Source organism: Macaca fascicularis, chromosome 5 (assembly GCF_037993035.2).
Source record: "Macaca fascicularis isolate 582-1 chromosome 5, T2T-MFA8v1.1".
Lineage (NCBI taxonomy): Eukaryota > Metazoa > Chordata > Mammalia > Primates > Cercopithecidae > Macaca > Macaca fascicularis.
Genome location: NC_088379.1, coordinates 91,883,155 through 91,908,653, shown reverse-complemented (window position 1 = coordinate 91,908,653; position 25,499 = coordinate 91,883,155). Strand labels below are relative to the sequence as shown.

Below are 25,499 nucleotides of genomic sequence, written 5' to 3'. Positions count from 1 at the left end.
CCCCTAACAGGCCCTGGTGTGTGATGTTCTCCTCCCTGTGTCCACGTATTCTCATTGTTCAACTCCCACTTATGGGTGAGAACATGTGGTGTTTAGTTTTCTGTTCCTGTGTTAGTTTGCTGAGAATGATGGTTTTCAGCTTCATCCATGTCCCTGCAAAGGACATGAGCTCATCCTTTTTTATGGCTGCATAGTATTCCATGGTGTGTATGTGCCACATTTTCTTTATCCAGTCTATTACTGATGGGCATTTGCGTTGGTTCCAAGTCTTTGCTATTGTGAATAGTGCTGCAATAAACATATGTGTGCATATGTCTTTATAGTAGAATGATTTATAATCCTTTGGATATATACTCAATAATGGGATTGCTAGGTCAAATGGTATTTCTGGTTCTAGATCCTTGAGGAATTGCCACACTGTCTTCCACAATGGTTGAACTAATTTACACTCCTGTCTACAGTGTAAAAGCATTCCTATTTCTCCACATCCTCTCCAGCATCTGTTGTTTCTTGACTTTTTAATGATCACCATTCTAAGTGGCTTGAGACAGTATCTTATTGTGGTTTTGATCTGCATTTCTCTAATGACCAGTGATGATGAGCTTTTTGTCATATGTTTGTTGGCTGCATAAATGTCTTTTGAGAAGTATCTGTTCATATCTTTCACCCAATTTTTGATGGGGTTGTTTTTTCTTGTAAATTTGTTTAAGTTCCTTGTAGATTCTGGATATTAGTCCTTTGTCAGATGGATAGATTGCAAAAATTGTCTCCCATTCTGTAGGTTGCCTGTTCACTCTCATGATAGTTTATTTTGCTTTGCAGAAGCTCTTTGTTTAATTAGATCCCATTTGTCAATTTTGGCTTTTGTTGCCATTGCTTTTGGTGTTCTAGTCATGAAGTCTTTGTCCATGTCTATGTCCTGAAGGGTATTGCTTAGGTTTTCTTTTAAGGTTTTTATGGTTTTAGGTCTTATGTTTAAGTCTTTAATCCATCTTGAGCTAATTTTTGTATAAGGTGTAAGGAAGGGGTCTAGTTTCAGTTTTTCGCATGTGACTAGCCAGTTTTCCCAACACCATTTATTAAGCAGGGAATCCTTTCCCCTTTGCTTGTTTTTGTGAGGTTTGTCAAAACTTGGTTGTAGATGTGTGGCATTATTTCTGAGGCCTCTGTTCTGTTCCATTGGTCTATATATCTGTTTTGGTACCAGTACCATGCTGTTTGGTTTACTGTAGCCTTGTAATATAGTTTGAAGTCAGGTAGTGTGATGCCTTCAGCATTGTTCTTTTTGCTTAGGATTGTCTTGGCTATACTAGCTCTTTTTTGGTTCCATGTGAAATTTAAAGTAGTCAGTTATTTCTTGTCTTCCACTACCTTTTGAATTTGTTTGTTCTTGCTTCTCTAGTTCTTTTAATTGTGATGTTGGGGTGTTGGTTTTAGATCTTTTGCACCTTCTGATGTGGGCATTTAGTGCTATAAATTTCCCTCTAAACACTGCTTTAGCTGTGTCCCAGAGATTCTGGTATGTTGTGTCTTCATTCTCGTTGGTTTCGAAGAACTTATTTATTTCTGCCTTAATTTTGTTATTTACCCAGTAGTCATTCAGGAGCAGGTTGTTCAGTTTCCATGTAGTTGTGCAGTTTTGAGTGAGTTTCTTTCTTCCTTTCTTTCTTTTTTTCTTTCTTTTCTTTTTTTTTTTTAGATGGAATCTTACTCTGTCGCCAGTCTGGAGTGCAGTGGCATGATCTCAGCTCATTACAACTGCAACCTGTGTCTTCCAGGTTCAAGAGATTCCCCTGCCTCAACCTCCCAAGTAGCTGGAATTACAGGCATGCACCACCACGCCCAGCTAATTTTTTGTATTTTAGTAGAGACAGGGTTTCACCATGTTGACTAAGATGGTCTCGATCTCCTGACCTCGTGATCTGCCTGCCTCAGCCTCCCAAAGTGCTGGGATTACTGGCGTGAGCCACCACGCCTGCCCTCGGGTGAGTTTCTTAATCCTGAGTTCTAATTTGATTGCACTGTCGTCTGAGAGACTGTTTGTTATGATTTCCATTCTTTTGCATTTGCTGAGGATTGTTTTACTTACAATTATGTGGTCAGTTTTAGAATAAGTATCATGTGGTGCTGAGAAGAATGTATATTCTGTCGATTTGGGGGTGGAGAGTTCTGTAGATGTCTATTAGGTCCGCTTAGTCCAGAGCTGAGTTCAAGTCCTGAATATCCTTGTTAACCTTCTGTCTCGTTGATCTGTCTAATATTGAAAGTCGGGTGTTAAAGTCTCCCACTGTTATTGTGTGGGAATCTAAGTCTCTTTGTAGGTCTCTAAGAACTTGCTTTATGAATCTGGGTGCTCCTGTATTGGGTGCATATATCTTTTTTTCTTTCCATTTGCATGGTAAATATTCTTCCCTCCCTTTATTTTGAGCCTATGTATGTCTTTGCATGTGAAATGGGTCTCCTGAATACAACACACTGATGGGTCTTGACTCTTTATCCAATTTGCCAGTCTGTGTCTTTTAATTGGGGCATTTAACCCACTTACATTTAAGGTTAATATTGTTATGTGTGAATTTGATCCTGTCATTATGATGCTAGCTTGTAACTTTGCCCGTTAATTGATGCAGTTTCTTCATAGTGTTGATGGTCTTTACAATTTGATATGTTTTTGCAGTGGCTGGTACCAGTTGTTCCTTTCCACATTTAGTGCTTCCTTCAGAAACTCTCGTGAGGCAGGCCTGGTGGTAACAAAATCTCTTGGCATTTGCTTGTCTGTAAAGGATTTTATTTATCCACTTAGGAAGCTTAGTTTGGCTGGATATGAGATTCAGAGTTGAAAATTATTTTCTCTAAGAATGTTGAATATTGGCCCTACTCTCTTCTGGCTTGTAGGGTTTCTGCAGAGAGATTGCTGTTAGTCTGATGGGCTTCCCTTTGTGGGTAATCTGACCTTCCTCTTTGGCTGCCCTTAACGTTTTATCCTTCATTTCAACCATGCTGAATCTGACGATTATGTATCTTGGGGTTGCTCTTCTTGAGGAGTATCTTTGTGGTGTTGTCTGTATTTCCTGAATTTGAATGCTGGACTGTCTTGCTGGGGAAATTCTCCTGGGTAATATCCTGAAGAGTGTTTTCCAACTTGGTTCCGTTCTCCCCGTCAGTTTCAGGTACACCAATCAAACGTATGTTTGGTGTTTTCACATAGTCCCGTATTTCTTGGAGGCTCTATTCATTCCTTTTCATTCTTTTTTCTATAATCTTGTCTTCACACTTTATTTCATTAAGTTGATGTTCAATCTCTGATATCCTGTCTTCCGCTTGATTGATTCAGCTATTGATACTTGTGTATGCTTCAGGAAGTTCTTGTGCTGTGTTTTTCAGCTCCATCAGGTCATTTATATTTTTCTCTAAACTGGTTATTGTAGTTAGGAATTTGCTTAATGTTTTTTCAAGGTTCTTAACTTCCTTGCCTTGGGTTAGAACAAGCTCCCTTATCTAGGAGGAGTTTGTTATTACCCACCTTCTGAAGCCTACTTCTGTCAATTCGTCAAACTCATTCTCCGTCCCGTTTTGTTCCCTTGCTGGTGAGGAGTTATGATCCTTTGGAGGAGAAGAGGCATTCTGGTTTTTGGAATTTTCAGCCTTTTCGCGCTGGTTTTTCCTCATCTTTGTGGATTTATCTCCCTTTGGTCTTTGATGTTGGTGACTTTCAGATGGAGTTTCTGTGTCTGGACATCCTTTTTGTTGATGTTGATGCTATTCCTTTCTGTTAGTTTTCCTTCTAACAGCCAGGCCCCTCTGCTGCAGGTCTGCTGGAGTTTGCTGGAGGTCCACTCCAGGCCCTGTTTGCCTGGGTATCACCAGTGGAGGCTTTTGAACCGCAAAGGTTGCTACCTGTTGAACTGCAAAGGTTGCTACCTGTGTTCCTTCCTCTGGAAAGCTTCCTCCCAGAGTGGAACCTGCCAGGTGCCATCCAGAGCTCTCCTGTATGAGGTGATTGTCAACCCTGCTGGGAGGTGTTTCCCAGTCAGGAGGCATGGGGTTCAGGGATCCACTTGAGGAGGCAGTCTGCTTCTTAGCAGAGCTGGAGTGCTGTGCTGGGAGATCTGCTGCTCTCTTCAGAACCTGCAGGCAGGAGCGTTTATGTCTGCTGAAGCTGTGCCCACAGCCGCCCCTTCCCCCAGGTGCTCTGTCCCAGGGAGATGGGAGTTTTATCTACAAGCCCCTGACTGTGGCTGCTGCATTTCTTTCAGAGATGCCCTGCCCAGAGAGGAGGAATCTAGAGAGGCTGTCTGGCTTTGCTGAGCTGTTCGAACTTCACCCAGTTCAAACTTCCTGGTGGCTTTGTTTACACTGTGAGGGAAAAACTGCCTACTCAAGCCTCAGTAATGGTGGACACCCCTCCCTTCATCAAACTCTAGCATCCCAGGTCTACTTCAGACTGCTGTGCTGGCAGCGAGAATTTCAAGCCAGTGGATCTTAGCTTTCTGGGCTCCATGCCGGTGGGATCCCCTGAGCTAGACCACTTGGGTCCCTGGCTTCAGCCCCCTTTCCAGGAGAGTGAATGGTTCTGTCTCACTGTCATTCCAGGCACCACTGGGGTATGAAAGAAAAACTCCTGCAGCTAGCTTGGTGTCTGTCCAAATGGCCGCCCAGCTTTGTGCTTGAAACCCAGGGCCCTTGTGGCATAGGCACCCGAGGGAATCTCCTGGTCTGTGGGTTGTGAAGACTGGGAAATGCGTAGTATCTGTGCTGGAATGCATCACTCCTCATGGCATGGTCTCTTATGGCTTCTCTTGGCTCTCAGAAAGAGTTCTCCGGCCCTTTGTGCTTCCCGAGTGAGACGATGCCCCACCCTGCTTCCGTTTGCCCTTCGTGGGCTGCACCCACTGTGTAACCAATCCCAATGAGATGAGCCATGTACCTCAGTTGGAAATGCAGAAATCAGCCACCTTCTGTATTGATCTCACTGGGAGCTGCAACCGGAGCTGTTCCTATTCAGCCATCTTGCCACCTTATCACTGAGTTCACTCGCGTTTGTTTTCTTAACCTCTCTGAAAGTAGAAATTTCAGTTAGATATGCACAGATGTCAATACTGACTCATGGCAGTCATTTGTGATCCTGAACAAATGACTTAAACTCTCTCTAAGTCTCAGTTTTCTTGTATATAAAATGAGGACAATAACTCTACCTACCTTATGATATAGTAGTGAGGATTTTATTGTAACGTGGGCCCAGGCACACTGTGGATGGTTGATAGATGTTAGAGATAATGATGAAGAAATGCTGTGTGACTAGAGCAAATGTCTGTAAATCATCAGCTAGTGATGGCACAGAGGATGTTTTCAATAGATAATAGCTAAAAAAAGATGATATTAATGATGACCTTTGTGATGATAATGATAAAAATGATAGTGGCTATGACTTATCATAAGGTAATATTTACTAAATGACTCAAAAAGCCAGAACTAACTTTAGCAGTGAATCCTATTTTCATTGCCTTACGTTTTCATTTGCAATGTAAATGTTTGGTTTGTGAATTTTGCATAGAAGTCAATCTAGTTGAAGATATTCCACTGCTTTCCTACTTGTTTTAACTAGGAAAGTGTTCTCTTTACTCTCATCCAAACAAGATATGTTTTCCATCATTGTTAAGTCTATTCTTATGAAATCTCTGTCTAAATTCTATTCGTTGAGTCATCTGAAGACTCTCTTTTCCATTTTGTTACAGAACCATAATTATCATGTTATTTAGACCTGATACATTGTAGACGAAGAAACATATCGAGAGAGCCACTATCTGCCCAACATCTCATGGGTAGTCATGGTCACAGTGGAACTGAGAGTAAAGTTCCCATTTTTATTTGACTATGCTGCTTCCCAAGGTAAATACAGGATTTGAGATCCGTATTTTCTACTTGCATGACTGTGTTGAAGTTTTTCCTTTTCAAAATGGAGACTTCATTTTTTTTTTTGTTCGGCATGTAGGGATTCATTTATAGATTTTTTTTTCTTTCAAGTGGTCCAGTCTAACAATAAGATCACAAATTCCTTTTGATGGGGACCATTTCTCAGATTTCTTTTTCTAATCTCTAGCATAGAGTTTTATACTGATATGCTACTCAGTGATTTGCTGGTTGGATTAATTTTAATTAAATGAAAAGAATGTCACACAGCTCTAACAGTGACACTGTTTTTGCTTAATTATTTAAAAAAATTTTTGTTACATATTTCTTGTGAAAGACTATATCTCTGAATATTTGCTGACCAAATACCTGAATTTTATTTGGGAAATTTCCAGTAAGAATCACTCGTGTCCTGAATAGTATCTCAGGTGTAGACTGGCAGGTAGGCTCAAATTTCTTCAAGTTTATTATTAGTTCTATAGTGCTGCTTCAGCGCTGCCAAGTAGCATATGATGAACTGCATCTCCTTTTGAATATGTACTTTAAGAACATTATCAAACAACAGAAAATGAATGCCTCTGGGCCATTGGACAATGTTCATAGCTTACAACTTTGCCAGGAAATTTTAATCTAAGTGTGGGTTACATCTCTCACTGCAATCAGAATGTTCCATATCTATTGAGTGACTATCATGTGCTAAGGGTTGTGCTAGGCACTGTCACATACATTATCTAATTTGTTTCTCATAAAAAGTCTGTGAAGTGAATATTATTATCCCTATTATGTCAATGCCTAAATTGGTACATGAAGAGGTCATGTGATCTGCTCAGGTCACACAGACTGGCCTATGCATATTTCCAGTAAGCTTTGAAAGTATTTATGCATTATCTCAAAAAATTTTAAATTATCTTGCACTCATATAAGGCATATGTTGAATTTAATTACTAGTATCATTGCTCTATTTTCATGAATTTGCACAATTTTCAAGATCAGATTTTTATCTTCCTGTTTCCTTGTTGAATGTAACATTGCAATATAGGTGAAATAGCATGTTTAGGATAATCTAAGAAAATATTTTTTGTTAATGATTTGAAAATCCAGCAGATTTTTAGACCAGACATAAGCTGCACATACAAATTTTTGCTGGTAAGTATTTGGCTTAAAAATGTAAGACTAAATACACCAAATTCGTATTAATTCTGATTATTACTCTTTTAAGTGTTTGTATATGATCATCATGTATTACTATTACTTATACTATTGTTTGATTAGACAGACCCAGAATTCACCAACTAGTTAGGTGATTGAAAAAGTCTTCTCATATAAATGTTTAAAAATAAGCTCTTTAATATTAGAAATTTTTAGCAAGTAGTGATGGCAGAACTGTTTATAAAAAAATTACTAAACTTTAATTTAATTACACAATTTTTGGCTCATATTTTGCTTCTTAGCCTACCTCAGTGACCGCCTTCTGAGCACCATGCTGACAAATTACAGTGGGAGGTGAGAATAGCCCTATTAAAGGTTGAAGGAATTGCTGCAGAGTGGGAAGTTAAATTTTCAGACGAAACTCAAATGTAATCCATGGTATCTTCATGCTTTTTTCATGCTTCTGGGATAAGGGAAATTGGAATTGCTACAGATATGTATGGATTGAAATGTGAATAAACCTGAGGATGTCTGGCAAGAATAACTTTCTTTATCTCACACACCAGCTTCTGCTGGGATCTAAGCAAAGGGCGTTTTCTATTAGCATCATTGTTCAAAAGACACATACACTAATTAGATTTTTTAAGCTGCTGCTACCTGAGGTGGAGGCTTAATCTTCTTTGATATTATTTTACAATAAACCTTCCCTCCCCACATTATCATTTGTGAAGTGCATTCAGACTTTAAAAAAAAATGCTCTTAGGATACTGAAAAGTTGTGTGGAACTGTTTTTATTGCTGCAGATATTTTGTATTTGGAATCAAAGTATGTTTAACCACAAAGGGACATAATTTTGCTGGTTGTGGGAGGTTGCCAGTCCAAAACAAAAGCAAAAGCAAACCAGTACTTTTATAAGCTTAATAACAGTTGGTTCAAAGTACCATTGAATTCTAACAGTAGTGCTCTGTCCACTAGGAAAAACTTTCAGGAGACCAATTTATCTACTTTTGTTTGATGTGAACACAATTGTTTTCTGAATGTAAAATTGACTCCTGAGCAAGAAAAAAATTAAAAGTGATTGCAACATGATGCTATACATTTGTCAAAACCCACAGAACTGTACAACACGAAGAACGAACCCTAATGTAAACTATGGATTTTAGTTAATAATGTATCGTTATTGGTTCATCAATTGTAACAAATGTACCACATGAATGCAAGATATTAATAATAGGGGAAACTGTGGGGAGGGAGCAGGGTATATGGGAATTCTCTATACTTTTCCGATCAATTTTTCTGTAAACCTGAAGCTGCCCTACAAATAAAGTCTATAAGTTAAAATGAAAAGTAATTGGAAGGTAGATCCCTTCCCTTACGTGAAGTTTAAAGGTCAGAAGATTTACTCTTATTAGGAAGTGTTAGTGTTTTAAATTCGCACCAGTGCTACTCATTATGATTATGGTAAGTTATGGGCTCTGTGTTTCCCATCCCAATAGCATGATGAAATATATTAATTAAAAACTGCATTTGAGAAGTAATTTTGAGAAATTTAAATAGTTTTCTTTTCCTTAGGGCTTCTCAGCACCTTTAATTTATTAATGTAATATAGAAAACACCCTGTCACTTGGCAACAGTAATGCCATCTTAAACCAAAACCAAGATGACTTGGTTTGGCTACTGGATAGTAGCCAATGATGACTGATGTTTGGCTACTGGATACTGTCTTCCTGAAGCAAGGTCAAGAAACAATGCCTATAGCATAGAAAAATCCCTCATAAAAATGTTTATCTAACTTCCCCAGTGGTCACAAGTTTTGCAAGAGAGTCTGAGACAGGACTAGCTGCACATGTTTCACCAAAACAAAAACAAAGACAAAACAAAACAGCAACAACAACAACAAGAAAAAATTACTATATAAGAATACTTTCTCACGTGAGGGTATGGGGATTAAATGTTTCTTTCTGAGAAACTGGATTTATTAGCCTTTTTCTTTGGCCTCTCAGCTTCCTTGGCCTTTGAGGGTAGGTTTCCATAGACTGTAGTACATGTAATAAAACATGGCTTTCCAAGGGGCAGCTATTGTATGCAGCATTTCTGAAACTTTTAAACTGTAGAATAGTTTTTGCAAAGAGCCAGTGTTCCCCAAGTAGAATATACTTGGGGAAATCTTATATTCTAATAGTATCATGAAAGATACATGACTGACTCTCTGAGAGAAGGCATTCTGTGAAATGATAGGAACATGGTACTCAAAGAGTAAACGTGGACCCTCCACCATCCCCTCATATTCCATCCGTCAGCATGTTCTATTGATTTAGGTTCCATAATTTTCCTTGCTTTTTATCAAACCCTTTGCATCCCCTTGCTACCACCCTAATTCATGGCATAATAATCAATTGTTGAAAGTATAGCTAGGTGACACTTCTTTAATGACATCACTCTTTTAAGAAACTCATGACTTCTTTCTTTTGCAGCTCATTCTTTCACAGTTGCTATCTCTCAACTTCCATCTGAGAGGTCAAGTCTATTCTAGATTATGGGAAAGGGTGGCCAGCTTCCCCAGTTTGCCTGGGATTTAGAGATTTCCTATGATGTAGGACTTTAAGTGTTAGAACATGAGAAGCGCCTGCTAGAACCTGAAAAGTACCTGGCAAATAGAGACAAGTTGGTCGCCCTACTCCGGGACCACTTTTGACAAGAGACCTTAGGGCATTAGTTGGTTTCACTGCTACCCCCTTAATCCACTTGAGAATTGGATTCAGAAAGTATTCTTCAGCACCTTCATTTCCTTCTGCATCTGAGTCCCAGCACTGAATTAGTCCCTGCAGCTGAACCCAGGAATCGGCTTACTGCCATGCTTTTCTGAAAACCTGTTTTTTAAGGGTCTGAATTCTCATCTGTTGATTGCTGTGTAAACCTCCATCAGTTGTCTGCCTCACCTCTGAGGGTTAGGTCTCTTAACATCCTGGTGACTCTGAGTCTGGCCTTTCCTATTGCTGGGGCTGCTTGGGTCTGAAAAATCAAGATTCAGGGTATGGGACTAGATATTCAGGTTTAGGAACCCTAATTTATTGGCTCATCATTTTTCCCAAAAGGAAATTTACTTAAAAATTTTTAATGGCAGTTTAATTTACATAGAGTGAAATGCACAGATCTTAAGAGTTACACCCTGAGGAGTTTTGATGAATGCATATACCCATATAACTCACATCTCTATCAAGATGTTGGACCTTCTCATCACTATAGGAATTTCCCTCTTGCTGTCAACATAGTCCTTGACTGTTTTCCTCCTCCTGTCACTGGCAATCACAGCTCTGATTCCTATCTCCATAGAATAGTTTCGTCTGTTCTGAAACTTCATGTAGACAGATATATATAGTATATACTCTTTTCTGTCTTATTTCTCATTCAGCATGTTTTGAGATTCATCTATATTGTTGCATGTTTCAGTAGTTTATTCTGAAAATGTAATATTCTAAAGTTTGTATTAATAAGGTAAGAAAGATCTCCTTGACTGGAGAGCAAGAGATATTCCTAGACATCTTTAGTCCTACCTCAGACTACCCACGTGCTGTTAAATAAATAGATTTGCATATAAAAGATACTAAATACAATTGCATGCTTTTGAAAATAAGAACTTACATTGACTTATTTATTTAAGACTCCTCCTTCAAAAACTCTTATGATTGATAGAATTGATAAGATTCGTTATGCACATGTACCCTAGAACTTAAAGTATAATAATAAAAAAATAAAAAAATAAAAAAAATAAAAAAATTAAAAAAAAGAATTGGTAAGATTCAAGATACAAGTCAGACTTCTGTATTACATATGGTTTTATTTGAAAGCACTTTGAAAAAGAGTTTGAAGCAGTTTAAAGTGTTTTTAGACCTAAATACAAAGTTGAAATATGTAATATTGTAACAGAGGTTACCTGCTTTAATATTGTGTATATCACAACATAATAATAATATTTTAAATAAAAAGTTTTGATAACTGTAAAAAAGAATTGTAAACTGCAGATAATTATAATTAACCATAAATGTTTACTGATCACCTACCACGTATAAGATGACATGCTATACATGGAAAAGGAACTTTCAGGACAGTTAATGAGAAATAAAGAGGATTAAGTCACAGTCAAGTACAAGGTGTTTTTTTTTTTTTTTTTTTTTTTTTTTTTTTGAGACAGAGTCTCACTCTGTTGCCCAGGCTGGAGTGCAATGGTGCAGTCTTGGTTCACTGCAACCTCCACCTCCCCAGTTCAAGCGATTCTCCTGTCTCACCCTCCCAGGCAGCTGGGACTACAGGCAAGTGCCACCACACCCAGCTAATTTTTGTATTTTTAGTAGAGACAAGGCTTCACCATGTTGGCCAGGCTGGTCTTGAACTCCTTACCTCAAGTGATCCACCCGCCTCGGCCTCCCAAAGTGCTGGGATTACAAGCCTGAGCCAGTGAGCCCGGCCAAGGTGAGATGTTACATATTCACGAAGTTGCAGTAATGCAAAATACAGTATGGTAAGTGCCAAATGAAAGTAAGTGGATACTTTTATGGGAGTTTATATGGTGAGTATGAATACGTATAAACACAGTGCCTGACAAACATAATAATCCCAATATGTATCTGTTCTTTTTTCTTTCTCTTTTCATTGAAAACATTTATTTGGTGGGGAGGGCTCTCAAACATATTGTGTTGGATTGAGAAATGGCAAGAGAGAAATATAGTAGAATTGTCTGATTGAGGATTGAGGGCCTTAAACAGTGTTTTTTTGTTTGTTTGTTTGTTTGTTTTCTGAGACAGGGTCTTGCTCTGTTGCCCAGGGTGGAGTGCAGTGGTGTGATCTTGGCTCATGGCAACCTCTGCCTCCCAGGTTCAAGCAATCCTTCCACCTCAGCCTCCCAAGTAGCTGGGATTACAAGCATGTGCCATTGCACTGGACTAATGTTTGTATTTTTAGTAGAGACAGGGTTTCAGCATGTTGGCCAGCTGGTCTGGAAATTTTGACTTCCAGCGATCCACCTGTCTTAGCCTCCCAAAGTGCTGAGATTACAGGTGTGAGCCACTGCACCTGACCAAGAGTTTTGGTTTTATCCAACTCGGAATAGGAACTATTCAGCTACTGATTTTTTTTAAAAAACTAACTTGTATTGCATAATGAAATTTTAGAAAAGTAATTTTCCTGAAATGTATAGAATAGACTTAAAAGATTATTTGAATAACATAAATATAATTGAAATGAGTATGTTGAGAATTAAAACGCTGTTTAGTAAGATCCACACCAAAATATATGTGCAAGGTTGGAATCTATCACTCTTTGTAACTAATGCCAAGAATCAACATCTTTGGAAAATACTTCAAAAGCGTTTCAATGAACCTGGAGCAGTGGCTCTTGCCTGTAATCTCAGCACTTTGGGAGGTCAAGGTGGGTGGATCACTTGAGCTCAGGAGTTCGAGACTACCCTGGGCAACATGGTGAAACCCCGTCTCTACCAAAAATACAAAAAAATTAGCTGGGCATGGTGACAAGCACCTATGGTCCCAGCTACTCAGGAGGCTAAGGTGGGAGAATCTCTTGAGCCTGGGAGGTTGAGGCTGCAGTGAACCGAGATTGCACCACTGCACTCCAGCCTGGGTGATAGAGTGAGATCCTGTCTCAAAAAAAAAAAAAAAAAGCCTAAAACAACAACAACAACAACAACAACAACAACAACCACCACCACCACCAATAAAAAAAAATAAAAAAAGAATTTCAAGCCTGGTGAGGTGGCTCACACCTCTCTGTAATCCTAGCACTTTGGGAGGCCAAGGCGAGAGGATCACATGAGTTCAGGAATTCAAGATCAGCCTGAGCAACAGACTTAGACCTCATCTCTACTAAAAATAAAAAATTAGCCAGGTGGAGTGGCAGGCACCTGTAGTCGCAGCCACTCAGGAGGCTGAGGCAGGAGGACCCCTTGAGGCCAGGAGGTCAAAGGTGCAGTGAGCTGTGTTTGCACCACTGTACTCTAGCCTGGGCAACAGAGCGAGACTGTGTCTCAAAAAAAAAAAGAGTTTTAGCTAACCAAAATTTTAGTTAACTAAAATTTTAGTGAGACGGGAGAAATAAATTTTGAGATCTGTTGTACAGCAGAGTGACTATAGTCAATAATAATGTACTGTATATCTTAGAATAACTAAGAGAGTAAATTTCAAATGTCTCACCACAAAAATGATGTGAGGTGACAGTTATGTTAATTCATTTGATTTAATTACTCCACATTGTATACTTATATCAAAATATCACAACATACTCCATAAATATATACAATTATGATTGTCAATAAAAATAACATTAATAAAAATAAATAAATTTTCAAAAAGCTTAAAAAAAGAAACTAACACCTAATGGATGACAATGATTGGTATTAACCTGTTCCTGGTTGCCATTCTTTTTAATTGCTGAGTAATATTCTATTAGGCAAATACAGTTGTCCCCCAGTACTCTCAGGGGGACTGGTTCCAGGAACAACCCCTCCATACCAAAAGCAGTGGATGTTCAAATCCCTTATATAAAATGGCATGGTGTTCCATCCTCCTATTATTTTAACTCATCTCTAAATTATTTATAATACCTAGTACAAAGTAAGTGTAATATAAGCAGTTGTTATAGTGTACTTCTATTTGTGTTTATTTATCTCTGTAGTTCTTTTTATTCTTTTTCCCCTAATATTTTTGATCTTCAGTTTTTGAATCTACAGATGTGGAACCCATGAACATGGAGGGCTGACTGTATATCGTAATTATCTGCTCTGTTGTTGATACATTTGGAGTTGTTCCTGCTTTTGCTTATTACAAGCAAAGCTTGGCATAAACATTTATGTCCAACTTTTTTTTTGGAGGACGTAGATTTCCATTGTCTTGGATGAATCCTTAGAAGTGTTGAGTCATATGTTAGGTGTAGGTTTATAATTATAAAAATTACCAAAATTTCCCAAGGTGATTTTAATATTTTGTAATCCTACCAATATATGTAGGAGAGTTCTGGTTTTCCATATCCTTGTCAATATTTGATGATGTTAGTCTTTTTAATTTTAGTCATTTTTGTGGGCATGAAATGGTATCTCATTTTGGATTTAATTTGTATATTTCTGCTGACTAATGATATATAATACTTTTTCATATGTTTATTGGCCATTTGTAAATTTTCCTTTCTCAAATGCCTGTCCAAGTCTTTTGCCCGTTAAACAAAGTTGTTTGTTCGTGTTTATTGTTGAATTGTAGGAGATGTTTTCTATAATCTAGGAATTTTGTGTATCAGAATATTTTCAGCTATCAAGAGTATTCAGATATATGTATCATCTAGACTGTGGCTTGTCTATTCATTTTCTTAATGGTGACTTAGGATAAGTGGAAGCTTTTAATTTTGATGAAGTCTCTCTTTTTTTTTTCTTTCTATTATGGTAAGAGCTTTGTGTATCCTAAGAAATTTTTGCCTACTGCAAGGTAAGAAAGCCATCTTTTAAAAAAGCTATATTATATTTTAATAGTGTCATATATTTTAGCTTTTATGTTGAGGTGTGCAATTCATCTTGAATAAATATTTGTGTTTACAATGTAAGATAAGAGATGGAGTTCATTTTTTCCTCATTGATGTTACATTACTGGGCATTGACTTTTAAAAAATTGTTTTATTTTATTTGTAATTTAGAATAATTGTTTATATTTATGGGTTACAATGTGATGTTTTGATACATGTATACATTGTAGTATGATCAAATCAGGCTCATTATCTGTCACCTCAAATATTTATCATTTCCTTGTAGTGAGAACACTTGAAACCCTCTCTTTTAGCTATTTCGAAATAGGCAACCTTATTATTAACTATAGTCACTGTGCTGTGCAATAGAACACCAGAGCTTAGTTCTCCTCTCTAACTGAAACTTTATACCTATTAACCAATGTCCCCCTTTTCCCCGTCCACCTTTCTGTCCTCCAGCCACTGGTAACCACCATTCTACTTTCTATTTTTACAAGTTTGTCCTTTTTAAAATTTCACATATAAGTGAGATTATATGGTATTCGTCTCGCTGTGCCTGGCTTATTTCACTTAGCATAATGTCCTCTAGGTTCATCTATGTTGTTGCAAATGACAGAATTTCCTGTTTTTATAGGGCTGAATAGTATTCCTGTGTGTGTGTGTGTGTGTTTGTGTGTGTGTGTGTGAGAGAGAGAGAGAGAGAGAGAGATACATAATATATATCCATTTATCTGTTGAAACACTTTAAGTTGTTTCCATGACTATTAGAATAGTGCTGCAATAAAAATGGGAGTGCAGACATCTCTTCGACATACTGATTTAATTTCCGTGGGATTGGGGAATTGACTTTTGATAAGCAAACTTAGTATACAATACCTCAAAAGCCAGAATGCCAGTTATTTTGTGTTATAAATTGGCTATCAATTCGTATTTTTGCATGAGATAGTTATCTTGCAGGTAGGCCCTTTGAGAAGACTAGAAGGTAGTCTTGATTGATTCTTCTTGAAACTGAAATTAGAGTAAAGGGACATCCAAACTCTTATCCAATGAACTACAATGACATACAACTCACTCAAGCCTTTCTTTTTCTAAATTTTCTTCCCAAATAAAACAGCAGCAGCAACAACAAAGACAGCAAAACCTTATGCGTTTCTTACAGCTTTATGATGTGTTTCAGTGGCTACAGTGACTGCTGAGTTTGCATCTGTTGCATGTTATATCTTTCTGGTAACGTATGGAAGAAGGTTCATATTCATATAAGGATGCTAGATCTAAAACATAATGTGGAATCATGTACAACTCAGTACTACTTGGTAGCAATAACCAGAAACCCACCTTCAAGGAGTGTAAGCAAAAAAGGAATTGAATTAGATTACATAATTTGACAAGTCCAAAGGCTGGAGTTGGTTAAAGCAAAATTTGTATTGAAAATTTTTCTTACATAAAAAAGGTAAAACAAATTTGGTAAACCTAATTTTTTTTATAGTGCAAGTAGTTAGCTGTTGTCATTCCAGGAAACTATTATTTGTGGATAGTAAAGCTGTTTGGAGACTTTAAAAATACCCTATAACAGTTAAAGGCAGAGCAAATTACTTAAATAAAATTGCGATATTTACCCTAAATAGTAACAGTACAATTTGCATCAGTTCTCTAGGAAATTATCTGCAATTAAAAAAAAAAAGAACTGAAATTAATCAGTATTAATTTGATGTGTTAACTCAAATTAATCAGTATTTTCTTTGTACACTCAGATTGCAACCTAAGTATTAGTCTATTGAGTTTGGTTTAGTGGATATTTATTCAGGAATTTTACAAAAACAAGGAAACAGAGAAGAGGAATAGTGCCGTGCAGATGACCTCGGGGTTCAGGCGACACTCAAATACCTCCTTCTCCTCTGTGTTTATTACCATCTCTTACTTGGTTGACGTTTAGACATATTGCAGGAGATAGTTGAAAAGCAGAGGTTAACTGCATTTCCAGTGGTGTTTTGCCCTGCTGGTATTTGTTCCTCGGTGCTGCTGTGCAAAGGGCCAGAGCTGCATCCAACGGATCTTTTCTTCAGGTTGTGCAGGCTGGCTGCCTTGATGTCGTAGTTGCTGATGTTGGCTGCCGACGAACCTTATTCCTTTACATTTGCCTGGTCCTCATTTAACCGGAAAACACAGTAGCTGTAGCTGCACATAGACTTTTCCTCTTTCTGTTTCCCCCTCATCCCCCTCCCTAGACTTCTCTGGGCTTTGACGTCATGTGTGCTCCTTTCAGTTGCCATAGCAACCCCATTCCCCAAGCCCTCTGTCCGTCTCCTCTGGTAGGTTCCACAATGGTACAGGCAGCATCACGCTGCACAATGGTTTCCAGGCAGTGAAAGAGGGTGATTCAGCAAGCCACTCTTCTTCTTTTTTCTTTAACCTCCCCTTCACTTTTTATTTTTATGGGGGTGGGTGGTGCTTGCTATATGCTTACCTTTTTCTTTTCTTTTTTCATTTTTACAAATTTCCTTTTTTGTCCTCACCCCTCAATTCCTAGGGGCTTGAGTGAGTTTAAGATTGGGTTTTCTTGGAAATCACCTGTCCGTCGTTAATTTTAAACAATCTCCCTATCTCCAAAGAATCTCTTCCATATTACAGTCTGGAATGTGGTTAATGAAAAACAAGTAGGGAGGATTTCTGGGGCAAACACTGCCGGATCAGGATCGTAGTTCTCAGGCACGGAATGGTAGGTGGCTCTTTGCTCGTTCTGGGTTCTAACCTGTTTTTGGAGGGTGGGGTAATGTCTGTTGATTGCTCTTGATGGGGCGGGAGAGGGAGTATGGAAGAGACGAGAGAGATGGGTGGAAAGCAGGTTAATCAAGTGAACTAGCTTTGAGGCAAGAAGCCACCAGCTTTTCCCTCTGTGCAGAACATCTCTTCCCAGACTTGGGCGTGTTGAAACCTTTCTGTTTGGAGTGAGGGGTAGCAGAGGGAGGGAGGGAGCATTCTTATTGTGACCAGGGGTTTTTAGACCAATGCAGGGCTACAGAAGGGAAGGGAGAGAGAGAGAGAAGCGCGCACACACACACACACACACGCACACACACGCACACGGAGAGAGAGAGAGAAAAAGAAAAAAAAACACCAAACAGCTGTGCTTGTTAGAAGTGCTGACCTTAGTCCCATATCTGAAAAATGTGATGGGTTCCATAAAACATTAAAAATAATGTCTTTTAGTATGTATTTATGTCTACTTTTGTGAGAAGTATAACTTAAATATTTTAAGATGTATTTTACTAAGGAATAGTATTTATATATATAGTAGGTGTAAAACTATTGGCGTTACTCTTGCAGAGCAACTCCAGGCTAAATCTGAGCTGGGGAGAGGAACACAGAACAGGGGTCAGGTTAGAGATAAGAGGAAACATCGGCACTGCAGTCAAATAGGTAACGGGTCCCTTTAAGAAAGTGATCTCCTAGTCACAGCAGGCAGCTTTCTTTTTTCATGGCAAGGTTCCCAGGTATTCTGTGCTGGGATACTGTGTCCCCTACAAATGTCAGAGCTCTTTTGAAAAAAAAAATCAGAAATAAGTATGGCAGTATATTTATTAGGATCTACGTGTTTGTGTCTTCAACAAAATAAATGTAATTTACTGGAAAATCTGTAAGTAAATCAGGCTACAGATATTACAAGAAAACTATCTATCCATGTATTTTTCTCACCCTCCCCCCACATTTAAATCTAGAGACCTAGTCTCTGCTTTTACTCCCTTAAACAGATAATTTCCCAATGTACTGCAATTTAGCCACAGAAAAAGAATGGCTTATCCCACAGCAGTAGGCTCTGAAGCCATCACAAGGTTGTTTACATGGGCTGCCTTTGGTGCAGAGCCTGACAGTGTCTGTACAGCAGCTCTGCCTGCTTCTGGCCATGTTGATGATAACTTTTATGAACAAACTACAAGGAAGCAGGCTAAGTCATATGGGACAGGCCACAGTTCAGGTGGAAGGAAAATGAGTGTAAATGCACCAGGCATTGCCAGTACAACATCCGATATCTCCTTCTATCCCTAATCTGTTAGTTGTCAGACCCTGGAAGATCTCACAGAATGCTTATCAACATATTTAAAATGGTTGCAGTCAGGAACATTTCTCTCAGAGAAGCTTCTGTGAATTTTCTACTTTAGGTGAGCATATATGTTATGAATATATAACAAATAAATATATAAATATATCACAAGCTTCTGACTCCACTTCAGAACCATTAGATTTTAGGGGTTGGATGCTTTGGATGTAGCAGTTTGGCTGCCTCTGGTATGTATGCCCCTCTCTACCTTGATCACACTCTTAAAATTGACATAAAGTATTGGATTAGCTTATTTTATTATGTAGAGCAAGCTGGGTTTTCTCTCCCCTACAATGGGACTAGAAAATCAGATGACAAAGGTGGTGTGACCTTAAATATCAGAGAGTCTTCATGTTTCCTCATATGCATGTCATTCCTCTGCTGTTGCAAAGTGTCTTTAATTTGAGGGGCTCCTGTTCTTAAAAAATCCTCACAGTTTCAGTAAAAAGATTCTGGATAATGAGGCAGTAAGAAATTACATGTAGAGTGGGAAAATCAGCTGCCTCCAGCTTCCTTCCTGCTCGCCCCAGAACAGCATCTGCTGTTGAGAGGAGTGTGTTTGCCATGCTGGAAGGGGATGTTTATGAACAGATCCCAGAGGGGCTGAGTGTGTTTTTGCTGTCATTGTCTGGTATGTCTGCAGCTATTAGTATTTAATGGTCTCATAGTGCATGGTCTATATATTTTAAGGTTAGAATGAACTGAGAATTTGTCAATGCTATAAAATGTAAATATTTTAAATTTATAGGAAAATTAATAAGATTTTCCTTCTTAGTATATCCTACAGGAATATCATAAGCAAAACAAATTTGCCCAACCTAAGTAATCTAAAAAAAACCTCCCATGTTTAAAGGCATAAATATATTTTTAAGGTTTTATTGTGGTTTCATGTAAATGAATCTGTTTCTTTGGATGTAAGCCTAGTTATAAATTCTTTTTATACTGATACTAAAAGCTAAAGACAAATTGGATGTTTACTTGTTTGTGAAATGTGGGGATAGATGTTCTCTCTTCATGCTCTAGTTCTGGCCTCAGGTCACATTTGTAGCCAAAGGACTTTCAGTGGAATTGTTGTGTTCACATCGAGTGATTGCTTGGTTTCTTATCAGAATAAAGGACTCGGAGCAAGAGAGACTGCCTTCAGTTAGAATGAGAAGCAAACACATTGTTGTCTTAAATTCTTTCTTCATTGCCCTTTCTATTTCCTCTTACAGTCTCTTTTAAGCTTTTGGTTGGACATTGCAACAATCATGCAGAAAGAGGCACGGAAGTGTCCAGTAGTGACAAGAATGGAGTACAATGCTCTATTTGCTGCAGGACTGCTGAGTGCCTTCCTCCTACCACACATGCATCTATTATTACACCTTCTTCTGAGGACCAAGGACTTGTGGAAAAAGTTGGGCCTGTAGACTAGTTGGGGAGACGCTTACTGGTAAAGAAGAGCAGAGTACATTTGCTTCTTTGGCATATTGGATGTATTTATTGCATTACATAAGTCTGAGATGAGACACTGTACTGCTGATTCAGATAAAAAGATCATGCTGCATATTGATTGTTTAAAAAATGTAACTTAGAATTCGAGCCCATCTTTTCACAAAATCACCTACACGTACGTGTTTGCGTAGCGAAATTGTAAGGTTTTGACTCAAGGTTTTTCAGTTTGAGTACATTTTATCCTCATGAGCCAGTCAAGGCAGAGAAGGGGAAAATACAAAAACTGTGTTTTATGTACCTTTTGTTTTCTGTATTTAATAGGGTTTATTTCTTATTGTGAATCTTGGTAGAAACTCTTAAGAGGAGATATCAGGTAATATTGAAAATCACTAAATAGAAACATTTTAGGTTTAAAAAGTAGACCTCACACATATATTACTTCTAGTAAATGATTTTCTAGTTTATTTGATGTTTTGGATCCATAACAAGCCACTATGGCTTTCCTTACAGTTCTTATCTCTGGTGACTATGAGATGCAAAACCCTTGAGGCTTATGGAAATAATGCTCGTAGGAATGGAAATTAAAGTTTTCAGTGGAAAAAGAAATGAATACAGTCTCCTGAGAAGCATCCCTAACCACAGCTGCTCTAAAACCCTGCGTGGTGTGCAGGTTTAAGGCAAAGCTTCCCTATAGGGCAATCGGGCAGTTGCAGTGACCTACACAGTAATAAACAGGATTTTCACTACCTTGTGTTTGTACGTGTGTGTGTGTGTGTGTGTGTGTGTGTGTGTGTAAAGAAAAACAAAAACAAAAACAGCAGTGACTTTAAAGTTCTAGAAATTCATCTTAGTGACTTGTCTTCATAGAAATAAAACTGACTCCTGTTTGTCTGTGTTAACCTGCCTGGGTACCCTGTGTACTTTCTGAAAATGGATTGCTTAAAGCAATTGTCCTCTTCTTATACATTGGAAATAGGATCTGAAAGCACTGATACTGAAGTGAAGCTCTTAGGTTAGGTCTGTTTATTTGGCAATGTTTATTCGGTGTTTGTAGGTGGAAGCTCCATCACAGCACTTATATAAGATAGTAATTGCCTATTCTTGTATTACCTGTATTCTCTACTAAGGTTTAATCCCCATCAGGGACTGACCTTGTCTATTTGGCACACAATAGGGACACACCAAATATTCACTGAATGAATCTCTCTCATGTACTGAGTTCTCTGCTAAGTGCTATGGTAGAAAAAAATTGGGAAAGTGTAACACAGTTTCTGCCATTTGGGAAGATGAGGCTAAATAACAATAAAGATGGTGTAAAATTGAGGGATCATATTAGTGTTTTGATAATGAGTGCAATAGAAATTCATAGGAGAAAGGAATTCACCTCCTCTGAAGTGGTGGTAGGTGACAATGGGGCCACACTGGGGTGTCGGGGTGAGGTCGTGGGATAGTGAGAGGGTGGTAGTCCTAGGAGTAATTGTAAGCACCTGGGCAGGAAGAGACTCTTAGTTGGGGTAAAGAAGAGGCCTATTTTGGGTATGATCACCATATTTTCCAAACTAGAAATAAAAACTTATGGTTTGACATTGGGTAGAATGTCACATATTCTGAAGAATCTTCTTTAATATAATGTTGGGAAGTAACAGGCTATAATGGTGAAAAAGTAGGTTTGTAACTAGAAGAACATAAATACAGGTCTCTTCAGACTAGCTCCAGCTTAGGTTTACTTTCTTTTGCATACTTCAGAGGTTTTCAAAATTCTCCTCCTTTATTGGTACCTATGTCACCATTGTTCCAATGAAATCTTTTATGAAAAGCAGAATAAGTAAATATATGTAACAGTGGAGCTGTCCCAGTTGATGATGAGTGGGGTGCCTTGTATTAGAAAACCAAATTCATATCACAAGACCAATTATATCAACTGAAATAAGAATTACTAATTTAGTTTATGCTCAGATATTAAAATAGTTGTTCTGGTATTATAACATCAAAGTTCTTGTGCTTGCAATAAATTATGAATGGAGATAACTATCTTGAGATGTTTTCTTTCCTCTGCCTGCACTCACCCACACAGTAACCAGTTGTCTTTGATGTCAGCTTTTTGGTTTTCTAAATACAGGTGAAATTCCCATTTAAATCTTAAAATCAAACTTGTCTGTTTTTCGGCTTTGTTTTCAGGCTAGTGTGAGAAACACCAACGGCAGGCCCATCTCAGATCTTCACTATGGCAACTCATACAAGAAGCTGTTGAATTAGACCCGTTTCCTATAGATGAGAACCCATACAAGCTGTGGTGAGTTGCCAATTTAAAAATATTCCTTAGTATGAAAACTGTGATCTATATAGCCAATTTAAATATTGCATATGGTTTGGTATATGGATCTGGAGAAATACTGCTCCAAATAATTTCAACTACAGAAGTGAAAATCAATAGAACAGAAGTTTAATAGTTGGTGTGGTACTACTAACACCACATACAGTAGTGAAAATTCTTGAGGTGCATGAGTGCAGCATATAACACTGTAATACTACCACCATGGATGATACCTGCAATTAACATTTTCATGTGGCAGAGTAACAGCTGGGTACCATTATTTTAAAGTGACTTTTATTACTTGCAACATTGTACTATATTTTACAGATTCATCTCCTTTAGTAGAAAAATTGGTTCTGAGCTAAATTATGGTTTTCAGTTTCTTTCAGGAAAACACACACACACACAGACGCACAGACACACACACCGTTTAGCTCCTCTGAAATACGAGAAGAGAGATCACAGTTTTATAAAACTCAATTCATGGGCATTTTAACCTACAAAACCCATTGCTTAACAAAACAATATTAAAAATAGATCCAGTTGCTCTGCCTAGTTGGAATGACTTTAAAAACTTATTAATTTATAAAAATATCAGCACACACAGGTAGAATGTCCTTTTAAATCAAATACTTGCTGCTTCATAGTCACCAAAGTCAATAATCAATAGATTGCAGCAGAGATGAACGAGTTATAATCTGTCAGATAACATCTTTGAGAACTAGAGTATGACTGTGGTGCTTATAAAACTCCAAAAGAAGCTATTTTGAGCTAGTGATCAATATCTTTCTTTCATTTGCCTAGTGGCTTATATAACTCTAGATAGGTAGGCTGCCCTGTGCATAACCTATAATTGTGGAAGACTGATGAAATTAATCCTAGAGTTATTTCATATAGTGATTTTATAAAACAATTCATAAAAAACCATCTGTCTACCATTACATTGAGAAAGTAGATCTAATAGCCATCACTATACTGCACTTAATTAACATGTATTCAATGAGTGTTATAAATAATTATATAAAATTGCCAATAACAAACCATTTTTGACCTAAAATACAATTTTAGGACAATTTTATATGATGGAACCTAATATAGTATGTGTTACTCCCAGTGATGTAGAAAGCATACTATGTTCTTTCCATTCTGAATATTAATTCATTAATCAAACTCTTATTGAGAATCTGTGATTTCCGTAGCATGTTTAGCTTTTGGGGTAGATAAAAGACAGTCCCTGCTTTAAAGGAGCCTTCAGTCTAAAGAGTGTGGTACTTATAATAAAATGTGCTTATTAATGGGGGTAGTTGTGTTCTAAAGAGTGTGGCACTCATAAAGTGCTATTACATGGGTAAGTCTAGAGTGCCAAAGGAAGTGCATCAGAGGAGACTCTAACACAGATGTGGTAGAGATTAGTCAAGGAAGCCTTCCCAGAGGAAGGGATCTTTTAGTGGACTATTAAGCACAGTGAAAGGATAGCCAGAGGAAGGGAGGATGCGGTGCACAGTGGGAACATTTTTTTAACAGACCCGGAAGCCTGAGAGAGCATGATTGTGTGGGGATACTAGGTGTCATTTACTATGCTGAAGCAGAAATGGTAGTGGTAGAGATAAAGTTGAAGAGGGATACAAGACATGTGCCATGAAGGATCTCTTAGACAAAATTAAGGAGTTTGGATTTTGTTTCAAAGTGAAGAGCTTTTGAAAGATTTTAAGTAGGAGTCTGACATAATCAGTTTATTTTTTAATTGTGAAATATACCATACACATAGAAGAGTGTATAAAACAAATACAGGTTAAAGAATAATTATAAATCAAACATAATGTAAACAAATCAAACAACATAAAACAAATCAAACAAATAAATCAAACTTGATGTAATAGACTCCCAGCAAACCCCTATGTGTCCCTTTCGGATCATATACTTTTCCTTCCCCACCAGAGGTAACCGCTAGCTACTATCCCACCTTTTGTCATACACATTACCTTGTTTTTCTTTGTAGGTTTTCTATCTCTCTGTGCATCTCTAGGCTATGAATCTTAGTTCTGCCTATGCTTCAGCTCCATGTATTTGGAATTATAGCATGTATACTCTCAATTGCCTGATTATTTTGCTAACATTGTGAGATTCTTTCATGTTCATGCATGTAGTTTATTCATGTAAATTGTTGTATAGTATTCTACCATATTAATATGCCAATATTTACTTATCTAGTCTATTGTTGTTGAACATTTGGATTAAATATATTTTACTTAATGCTAGTATAAACATAAATATAATATCATTTTTATGTTTATATATATTAGTTCTCATAGATTCTGATATTTACCCTTCTCTAGGATAAATATCAAGGGAAGGAACTGCTGAGTTTTTGGGTATGTGCGCCTTTAATTTTACTAAATAATTCCAAAATATTTTCCCCAATCAGTTGCATCAATTTACATTCCCAGCAGCAGTATATGAGAAATTCTACATCCTCACCAACACTTGATTTACAAGTTCTTAAATTTTGCTAATCAGGGAGATACATAATTGTACTCTTACAAGTATTAATTTGCCTTGTGCTGATTACTAATGAAGAAGAGCATCTTTCCATTTTTTTTTTTTTTTGGTAATTTGATTTTCATCTTTTGTGAAGTACCTGCTCTAATCTTTTTGAGATGTGTCTTTCAAAATGATAACTAACACTTATTGAGTTCCCACTGTGGAATAGTCACTATAGTAAGTACTTTACGAACAGTTCATCTTCCTAGTATCCCTATGATTTAGAGGTAAGGAAACCAAGGTGTAAAGAGGTTAAATCACTTGCTGACAATCACATAGTTAAGGAACAGTGGACTTAGCATTCAAGTCCAAGTCTTTCTGACTCCAGAATTCTTTACCTTCTCAGAGAGAGTTTGCAAGGGGATTTGAATGGAACCGGGGAGAACATTTAAGGTGCTATTGCAGGAATCCAGTTAAAAAAATAAGTGCATAAACCAAAGAATTGCCAGTAGGGCACATGTAACAAACCACTGGACTTGGTAATGAATGTGGTGGGCAAAGAAGAGGAAGGATTTTAAAAGTCTCAAGTTTTAATACCTG

General features: G+C 37.7%; 1 protein-coding gene across 50 annotated transcripts in view; it reads left to right on the top strand.

The window, feature by feature from the left end:
• The first annotated feature begins 16,885 nt into the window (after positions 1 to 16,885).
• The window catches only part of MAPK10 (mitogen-activated protein kinase 10), a 334,301-nt gene continuing 325,687 nt past the window's right edge, over positions 16,886 to 25,499 (top strand). For 33 of the 50 annotated variants that reach the window (XR_012434934.1, XR_012434935.1, XM_015450573.4 and 30 more), the window contains exons 1-2: positions 16,886 to 17,290; positions 22,283 to 22,397. The gene's annotated coding sequence lies outside the window, so the exon portion shown is untranslated. Of the gene's footprint in view, positions 17,291 to 19,198; positions 19,302 to 22,282; positions 22,398 to 25,499 lie in introns of those variants that run through there. The other 17 variants (XM_074040062.1, XM_065544558.2, XM_074040054.1 and 14 more) reach the window with 1 other exon arrangement.